Source organism: Octopus bimaculoides, chromosome 6 (genome assembly GCF_001194135.2).
Source record: "Octopus bimaculoides isolate UCB-OBI-ISO-001 chromosome 6, ASM119413v2, whole genome shotgun sequence".
In the NCBI taxonomy this organism is placed as follows: Eukaryota; Metazoa; Mollusca; class Cephalopoda; order Octopoda; family Octopodidae; genus Octopus; species Octopus bimaculoides.
This window is the reverse complement of record NC_068986.1, coordinates 77,820,668-77,831,039: the sequence shown is the minus strand read 5'-3', so window position 1 is coordinate 77,831,039 and position 10,372 is coordinate 77,820,668. Positions and strand designations below refer to the sequence as shown.

The following is a 10,372-nucleotide window of genomic DNA, read 5'->3' as shown; positions in this document are numbered from 1 at the left end:
AGCAGCTGTTGCAAGAACTGCAGCGCATTAATGCATCAGCCAAGATTTTATTTTATATAATATGTATATATATGTATATAAGTGTATAATTGTATCTACATATATATATATATATTTATATATATATACACACACATATATATATGTATTCTCCATGTTACCAGTTTTATGTAATAACTAATTCTCTCTTCAACCTCACCTGCCATTGTAGTTGTTGTCTAACAATGTAGTCAGAAGATTTGTAACCATTAATACTAGAACTGTTCTTTACCCAAGTTTGCCAACTGTGTCACTTTATTTTATCTCCCCACCTGCATGTAGTGTTTTAGGCATGTGTTTTTTCGGCGGCAAATTCTGTGAAGGTCATCAGCAGAACGATGAACCCATTTACACCATCAACACCACTACTAGTACCACTGCTATTCCAATCTTCACCACCAATAACAACAACAACAATATTACCACAACTGTCACCAACATTATTAATTCTACTACTAATTCTACTAGTACTACTACTACCACTACTACATTCCCATCACTACAAAATTGGAAACCTGCTACCAGCAAACTTAGTTGTCACTGCAAAAGAGCTAACTTTGATTCCCTTCTCTGGGCATTTATAACAACCTTTCAGGTAACCATTCCTTTGTTTGCTTTCATTGGGGTAGCAGTTTTGCATGCTTTGGATTTTGGGATTTTTTTTTGTTTTATTTTTCTACCTTTCAGTATTCTCCATTTTTTAATGTTGTTGTTGTTATTGTTAGTGTTATTACAGTTGTTGTCTGTTTAGTGCTTGATTAGTTTAACCATTTTATAATACCTGTACTAACATTTGAATAAAACTGGCCTCATTATCCTGTTGAATGTCTGCAAATGAAAACTGAAAGGAAAAAAAAAAAAATAATAATAATTTGAATGTGAAGACCATCTTTTTTGATGCTGTAGTTCTTTAATTTCTTTTTGTTTGTTTATATATACTATTATGGGTTGGAAAGATGTGCAAATTTTCAGTGGTTACATGAGAAAACTTTGAAGGAAATTATTTACATCTAAAAGAGAGTTGTTTCTTATTTTTCTTTCTTTATTTATTTCTTCATTTATTTGTTTGTTTATTTATTTTCTCCAAAGGCTGATACAAGTAAAAAATACCAATAACCCGAATTTGTACAGACATCTGAAAGAAAGGCTATTCTAGTAATATAACTACTGAGTAATCTGGCGTACTAGCTTCTGAGATACTGTGTTTGGGAAATGTTTGTTTAGACAATTTCCTGTGCAATTATCTTATCATATGAAAACACATAGTGAAAAAGGTGGCCTTACACTAAAATGTGTATGAGTGTGTTGGAAGAGGGTTAGAGACAAATGAAAAAATTGCCTTTCATATATTACTGCATGGAAACAAAACTTTCAAAAGACCAACAAAGATTCAAATTTTTAAAGGATTTATTACTAAAGAAGCATAGTTATGTAGTGGAGAAGTTTGATTTGCAACCATGTGGTTTGTACGTCCAATCCCACATGGAAACACTTTGGGCAAGTACCACAGACTGGGGTTGATCAATGCCCAGTGAGTGAAATTAGGTACACAGAAACTGCAGAAGCCTATCTTATATATATATTATCATTGTTCTAAATCTTTGTTTTCCATGCTGGCATCATGGATCAGACCAATGATTCTTCAGCTGACAAATACCAGCCTACCCACTTCACAAAATTCTTTGCCCCTTTTCTCTTAGTTAATGAGAAGATAAAATATTGTTTGCATCCATATAATTCATCTTCCTTTGCCATGGTTTTGAACAAACACTGTAATTTGGCCACCCTATTACAGCCCCATATAGTTCTCTCTGCTGCCCTATGAGAAACAATGAGTTGGATGATCACATGGTATCTAGTCTCCTGTTACAATGTTTTGTCATCAGAGAAACACTTCATTAGAGAAAAATAACACTAATCTCTGTTGTTGTTCATCTTTCTTTTAAGCATAGTTTCTATAACTGGATACCCTTCCTATCAACAACCACTATACAGAGTGGACTGGGCAGATGCTATCATACAACCAGCACTAGGAAGACTATAAGGACAGGATTAAATCGTCCCCTCAACCCTTTATATGTTATTTTTCTGTTACTGATTTCTTACAGTAAGCTGCCTGTACTGCAGCTTGCAGACTCCTCATCTTCAATCATTCCTTTTTTTTTTTCTAACATATGTAAGTAAATATATGTCACAATATAATATAAAAAAAGTAAGTAATAAAGTTCAATATATCAACTATGCAACCATTCTTGAATACCTCAGTCTCAAACCATTTCATACGAAGTTTGAACTCATCACATGCTAACTATTGTGCTTTAAGAATAACATTGGGTGAGGTGTTGACAGAAGGATTAGAGCATTGGTAAAAATACCTTATGGCATTTGTTCTGGCTTCCAGTATCATGAGTTCAATAATTCACCAAGATCAACTCTGCTTTCATCAACTCTGCTTCTCATCAACATCATCATCATTTACCATCCTTTATCCATGTTGGCATGAGTAGGACGGTTTGACAGGAACTGCCAAATCAGAAGATTGCACCAAGCTTTGCTGTTTGCTTTGGCATGGTTCCTATGGCTGGATGCCCTTCCTAATGCCAACTACTTTACAGAGTGTACTGGATGCTTTATATGTGATACCAGTAACAGTGTGATCACCAAGCAACTTGCAGGTCAAGACCCCCCTCAACGAAGGTGTGAAATAGTATTGAGGGACAAAACAGCACCTTGCATTAGAAGGAAAACATGGCTACCACAGATGGAGAGAGAGGAGGGAGAGAGAAGCTGATGAAGATGTAATGGGGAGAAGGCAGCAGGTTTTCACCCAAATGTTACAGGGAGGTGTATATAGTAAAGTGGACTGGAGACTGGATAGGGTGAATGGGTGGGAGAGTTCACAAGATTGCAAAAAGAGAGTGAGAATTAGGGGTGGGTGTAATGTAATGAGTGAGTGCATGATGTAGGTCAGGAGTAAAGGAAAGACACAAATTCTTGTGAATGAAAAATCCACTAAAGATGTCCCAACTTCACTTCTCAGGGCATCATTATTGGTACAGAGTGGGGCACTGAGGCAGGTGTGAATTGTGCAGCAGCAATGTTCAGAAGAATGAACAAGCTCTGGGCCAGCCCACTAGTTCTGGAGGCTCTGGGAAGTGTCATGAGCACTGCTGTTCTTTCTTGACTGAAATATGAAAAAACGAAAATAATGATAATTCAGCCATAGATTTTCTCCAACAACTCATGCAGATTTCCAGAACAATTCAACTAGTGTGTAAAAGCGAATGAGGAATGAGTTTTAGAAATCTGGATCCATATCAAAAATAGCTTTAAGCAGAAAAAGAAAAAAAACTTTCAAAACATTGATTTTAATTTGTGTTTATTTTATCTTTGTTTTCTTTCAGGTATCTTCTGGTTTAGTTCTAAGATGATATTTCTTTAGTGGGTTTTTTTTTTTACTCTTAATCAGATAATGTTAAGAATTTATGTAGTGTACTAACATGTAGATTGATAAAAGTGAACAGCAGAAACTGCTTTACCATAATCTTAAGATATGGAAGAACATCAATAAAAAAGATATCCCAAGCATTTCTGTCTGTCTGTTTGTGTGCACATTGGTGTGTATGCATGTGTGTGTGGTGTGTGTGCGTGCATGTGTGTGTGTGAGCATATGTATGTGTGAGTGTGTGTCTGTACGTGTTTGTGTGTGTGTGTGTGTGCATGCACACACATTTCTTTTTGCGTTGCTATGTCCTAATGTTTACTTTAGCACAAGTAATAAAATGAGATGTTCACTTTCTGAGAGGAAAAGATAACAGAAATCATTGTTTAGTTTTTAAGAAAATGATTTAATTATTAGTGAAAGACTCATTATAAGAGGAAGGATTTATTAATTAAGCTTGGAGAACATACAAAATGGTAAATTAGTACAAAGTGAACAAGTGCAAAAACCAATTTCTATAGGGAACAGATTCAAAGGAAATGCCAAAACCAGGGAGCAAATTAGAATAAGGGAGGGAATAACTTCTTTACATTACCAAAACAGGAAATCTTGATAAACTGTCTTTCCACAAGAGAGAACTTGGAAAGATGAAATCAAAAGGGATAGTATTTATTTTTGGTTATCAATCAGGTGATTTGATATCTTAGCAGATCATACTTGAAATATACCAGGATCTGTAACAATATTTATATCATCATCATTATAGTAATCGTTTAACATCCACTTTTGATGCTGGCATGGGTTGGCTGGTTTGACTGAGAACTGGCAAGCTGGGAAGCTGCACCATGCTCCAGTCTGATTTGGCAAGGTTTCTACAGTTGGATGTCCGTCCTAACACCAACCCCTCCAAGAGTGTAGTGGATGCTTTTACATGCCACTGGCATGGGAGCCTGTCAAGCGGCACTGGCATCGACCACACTCAAATGGTGCTTTTTACATGCCGCCAGCAGGGGTGCCAGTCAGGTTGCACTAGCATTGGCTGCGACTACGCTTTCACTTGGTTCAACAGGTCTTCACAAGCATGGCATATCTCCAAAGGTCTTGGTTGCATGTCATTGTCACTATATACTATATGTGTGTGTGTGTGTGTGTGTGTGTGTGTGTGTGTGTGCGTGTGTGTGTGTGTATTATCATCATCATCACCATCATCGTTTAATGTCGTCTTTCCATGCTAGCATAGGTTGGACGGTTTGCAGCTGGCCAGACTCCAATTGTCTGTCGTGGCATGGTTTCTACAGTTGAATGCCCTTCCTAATGCCAGCTACTTAACAGAGTGTAGTGGGTGCTTTTCACATGCCACCAGCTTTTCACATGCAGCACTGGCTCAGTCCCACAGATAAAGCATGGGTGCTTTTTATGTGGCACTGGCACCTGAAAGGACAATCCTGGGTATGTGGAAGACAGTGATTTTACTCAGCTTGACCATGTCTTATCAAGTACAGTGAGTCCCTACATCTCCCGGTCCCTTGTCATTTCCTCAGTGAGGCCCAGTGTCTGAAGATTCTTTCTCACCACTTTGTCCCATGTCTTCCTGGGTGTCCCCACTTCCACAGATACCCTTCACAATTACAGCTCAGTACTTCTCTTCATGCAGCTGTCCTCATACATATATATACAGTTGTGTGTGTGTGTATGTATGGATATGTCTGTGTCTGTGTGTGTATGTATATGCATTTATGTATATATGTATACATACACACACACATGCACAGGTGCATATATATATATATATATATATATATATATAGAGAGAGAGAGAGAGAGAGAGAGAGAGAGGGAGAGAGAGAGAGAGAGATAGATAGATAGATAGATAGATTTGTTGTGTGTGTGTATATATATATATATATATATATACAACAGTCTTCTTTCAGTTTTATCAGCAAAATCTACTCACAAATCTTTGGTAAGTCCAGGGGTATTGGCTATAGTAATGCTAAGCAGAGGAACTGAACCCAAGACCACATTATTGATAAGCAACCACACAGCCTCACTTGTTATATAATGAATATATATAAAAGTAAGATGTGTGTGTGTTCATAAGAGCTAAATAAAAATCATACATGAGTAAAGAGAATTTAGTGACTTTGCCTTTGGATCCCTTGTCTTAAATTTATCTTAAATTTCTCATTATGTCCCTGACCATAACAGAAACTTAATTAAACTTTCTGTTCTTACAAATCTGGAAAAGTTTGATATTTATGGATACAAGTATGACTGTAAAAGGTTTGCTTCGTAACCACATGATTTTGAATCCCATCTCTCTGGGCAAATATCTCTGACTATAGCCTTAGTTTGGCCAAAGCCTGGTGAGAGGAATTTGACCAACAGAAACTATGTGAAATCCCAACAGAGAGTTTCATTCCAGTTCTTGGATGGTAGATTAAATGCATCGCTCAATTAAACACCACCACAAAGATCTTGGATGTTTTTAGAAGCATTGTGGTCAGTTCTGCAGCCTGAGAATAACTTTTTTCTTGCCTCTCACCATTTTCAGACCCTGGAAAGTGTCACGACTTCTGACCTTCCTCTTCTAATTAAGTTACATAAAAATTTTCAAAAATAAGCATTTAATTTTAGTGAAACTGTTTTCCTTGCCAACTAATAGGATGTTTTTTTTTTTTTAAATGTTTACAGTTCAGTTGAATTGGTGAAGGCAGTAATTTTTGACAAAATCTGACAGTTTATTATTAAAAAAAGAAAATAAATTTTCCATGTTTTAGAGAGTTTTTCTGAAATTAACCTAAGGTTCAATTTAAAAGTTATTTTAGGTTAACCTACCAGTTTGGTATCCTGGTTGTTTAACACTAATTTAGTATGGTACTTTTTTAACATAGTGATTTAAAATGTCAACTTTTAACATTGTAATTTAAAATATTTAAAAGAATATTCTTACAGATTAGGAATTTTTACATTAAGCTCAAAATGACAAGCTACTGAGCTACACAACTGTTTGTGCAAGAGCTGAGAATTTGTGTCTTGTAATGGTTTAATTAGGGGTAGGAAGGGTGACACTTATAATCATCATGTAAGGCCTCCAAAACTGGTGGGTGAAATTAAGGAATGTCATTAACTTGTTTCAGTCATTGGACTGTGACCATGTTGAGGCACTTTCTTAAAGTGTATTTTTAGTCAAACAAATTGCCCCCAGTACTTATTGTTTGAGCCTGGTACTTATTCTATCAGTCACTTTTGCTGAGCCAAGTTTTGTGGTTGTAAACAAACCAACACTAGTTATCAGGTGGTGTAATGGGTGATGACAAACACACACACACGCATGCATGCACACATACACACACACACACACACGCACGCATGCACACATACACACACACACACACACACACAATAGGCTTTCATAGAGTTTCTGTCAACCAAATTCACTGACAAAATATTGGTCATCCCAAGGCTATAGTAGAAGACACTTGTCCAAGGTGCTGCACAGTGGGACTAAACTGGAAACCACATGATTTCAAAGCAAACTTCTTAACCACACAGCCATGCCTCTGCCTTATTGATAAACCCATAGTGGAAACTTTGTCTGAATGCTAGCAACAGAAGCAGCACCTCTAAAGGAAAGAACTCAAGGCTAAGCAGTGGTTTGAATATCAGGCACTGAGAATTGTATGCATGCCAGGCAAAATGCTCAGTGGCATTTTGTCCATCTTTACATTCTGCATTCAAATTCCACCAAGGTCAACTTTACCTTTTATCCTTTTAGGGGTCAATAAAATAAGTACTAGTCGAATACCCGAGTCGATATAATCAACTTACCCCCCCCCCAGAGTTGCTGGCCTTGTGCGAAAATTTGAAATTTGAAACCAATATCAGACAATGAATTAGATTACCCTTTAAATCCAACATTCTTCTTTTTTCATGATGTGTGTTCTAACTCATGTGAGCAAGCTTATTCAAGATGTTTGTAAAACCCTACAGCCATATGTCACTTAACATTGGTTCACAACATTGTCAGTTCACAACATAGGTGTAAATCTACATAAAAAATGCAAACAGGATTTACTTCAGTAATTTATTCCCCACCAAGTTTTCATGGACATTAGTATTCTCATAACTCATTGTAGATAACGAAGTCTACTACTAATTATAGAAAACAGATCAAAGAGACAACCATTTAAAATGCTTATCTGTCATGTTCATTATACACTTAACTGTTGCAATAGGATATAATAAATGTTATGAGTTTTGCCATGACTAAAATGACTACAATAAAGAGAATGTAATGTTAGGACAGTTGAACAATTAATATTGAAAATTATTCTCATGTCAAGAAAAAATGTATTTCTTTTATTATAATTAAATAATATACTTAAACAATTTTAGTAACACTTTGCCTTTATGTTAGTCATAATATCTTGACCTAAAGACACATCGATCCAACAAGAGAGCTTCTGTGTGGTGACTGTTAGAAATAGCAGTTAAATTTCCCTCAAATAACATCCTACTATTCTGAAAAGGGAAGGATATATTGGATAATGTAGTCCTAAATGCACTGTTTTTGAATAAAAGATGAGATGATCATAGCTACTGCAGATAATCAAAGGTTTGTTGACCAGGACTAAACTTGGGCTATACTACACTTACGAAGCTAGGGCAAAGTATAGTTACAGTTGAGTCAAAGCCAATATATTTAATGCAGAATGCGACGCAGAGTGGCACATGGAGTGACCAGATAGTCGCAGCCATCTTTGCTTGATCTTCTCACTAATTTTCAGCAGATCTCCATATAGGCATTCGTTTGTCATATGTTGCTGCCATTTCACATTTAGCACCATTTGCAGGATCTTTGTGTAGCAGCCATCTAGTTTGTTTGATAATTTCTTTGTCAGTGTCCATGTTTCACTGAGTGAGGCAGTCAGGACTGAATTAGTCTTCGCCTACAGAAGAGTCCCACTTGTAGATTCTTTCGACCACAACTACATTGGCTTCAAATTTTGACACAAGGCTGGCAATTGAGGGGGAGGGTGCAAGTTGATTACATTGAACCCGGTGCTCAACTGGTACATATCTTATCAAACCTGAAAAGATGAAAGGCTAAGTCAATCCCTGCAGCATTTGAACTCAAAACATAAAGTCAGAAGCAATGTCATTAAGCATTTTTTCCAGCACAGTAATGGCTCTGCCAGTTCCCCACCCAAAACCACAGCCACATTGAGCTAGTTTCAGCGATTATGCCTATCTCCTTGGTGGCATTCTTCAGTTGCTGAAGTAAGGCAGTTTAGTTGATTGAACAACTGAATGCTTATTGTTAAAACCAATGGGGAATGCACCACCACCATCATCGGCAGCATTTAATGCATGGAATATAAATTATGATAATGAAGAAAAGAATTATACAGCAAGAGAAAAAAAAACAGAAAATAACATTTGTTATTGACTAATGTTATTTCAGCAAGTCCAGGAGACAATTCTTTTTTGCATTACATTTAATTGTTCACCAAAGAAGTAATGAATCTTCAAAAACATGACCAAATGTACACAGACTCATTATTGCTATCTGGCATTGTTGCACCATACAGGCAAATACCTGATTGCTGACAATATATTTCACACATGTTAAATTACTTACAACTGAACAGATCAAAGTGCTGCTACTCCGGTTGTGAGACCAGGCAAACTATAATAATGTTTACTATTCTGGAGTTCTAACAGACAGAGTTAAACAAAACTAGCTTTGTTTGTCAAAGAAATGTGTCCAGTGTCTAATAAAGTGCCATAGTGACAGAGAATAATTGATGCATTAACTTTCTAAGCATTTGGCAAGGGGATACAGAAAATATACTTCCTTACTTTTACCACATTATCATTCTCTCTCTCTCTCTCTCGTTCTCTCTCTTTCTCTCTCTCTCTCTCTCTCTCTCTCTCTCTCTCTCTCTCTCTCTCTCTCTCTCTCTCTCTCTCTCTCTCTCTCTCTCTCTTTTTATTCCAATGCATTCATTATTTCCATTTCGTTCTCTTCTTATATCTCTTCCACATATCACTATATACATGTTTGTGTGTATATATGTCTGTATGTGTGTGTGTGTGTGTATATATATATATATATATACATACATATATATATATATTTATATATATTTATATAGAGAGAGAGGAGGAGACTAACAGATAGGGAGGAGGGAGGAAAGGAGATAGATGATAGATAGATAGATAGATAGATAGATGTTACAACATATACATATATCACTATATATGTGTATATAAAATCATATGTGTGGGATTACAAAACTCTCTGCATGATTGTAACTCTGAGAAAAGTTAATAAATTATTTATGATTAAAATATAAAATGTGAAATAACTCAAAAAGACTAATACCAGGATATTTGAATAAACAGAGTTTTCAAGTTGATGTAATAAATGGCATGCTCTTTAAGTGGGAGAATGCAAACAAAAATTTATAACAATTGTTAGCAACTCTGCAAGAAAAGGGGAAATAAATTAGGAAAATAAGATTCTTTTAACCATTTAGTATTTAAACAGGCCATATTAGATCCAAATATTCTACCTGTTTTATATTCAAACGGGCCAGATCTGGCCTCTCACATCGTCGTCGTCGTCGTCGTCGTTTAACGTCCACTTTCCATGCTAGCATGGGTTGGACGATTTGACTGAGGACTGGTGAAACCAGATGGCTACACCAGGCTCCAATCTGATTTGGCAGTGTTTCTACAGCTGGATGCCCTTCCTAACGCCAACCACTCAGAGAGTGTAGTGGGTGCTTTTACGTGTCACCCGCACGAAGGCCAGTCAGGCGGTACTGGCAACGACCACGCTCATCTCGCTCGAGAAACCTCATGTATCACCCGCACAAGAGC

The 10,372-nt window shown here is 36.6% G+C and overlaps 1 protein-coding gene across 2 annotated transcripts in view; it reads left to right on the top strand.

Moving 5' to 3' along the window:
• LOC106884336 (voltage-dependent T-type calcium channel subunit alpha-1I) overlaps window positions 1-10,372 on the top strand; it is an 894,587-nt gene that overhangs the window by 511,366 nt on the left and 372,849 nt on the right. The window lies entirely within an intron of this gene.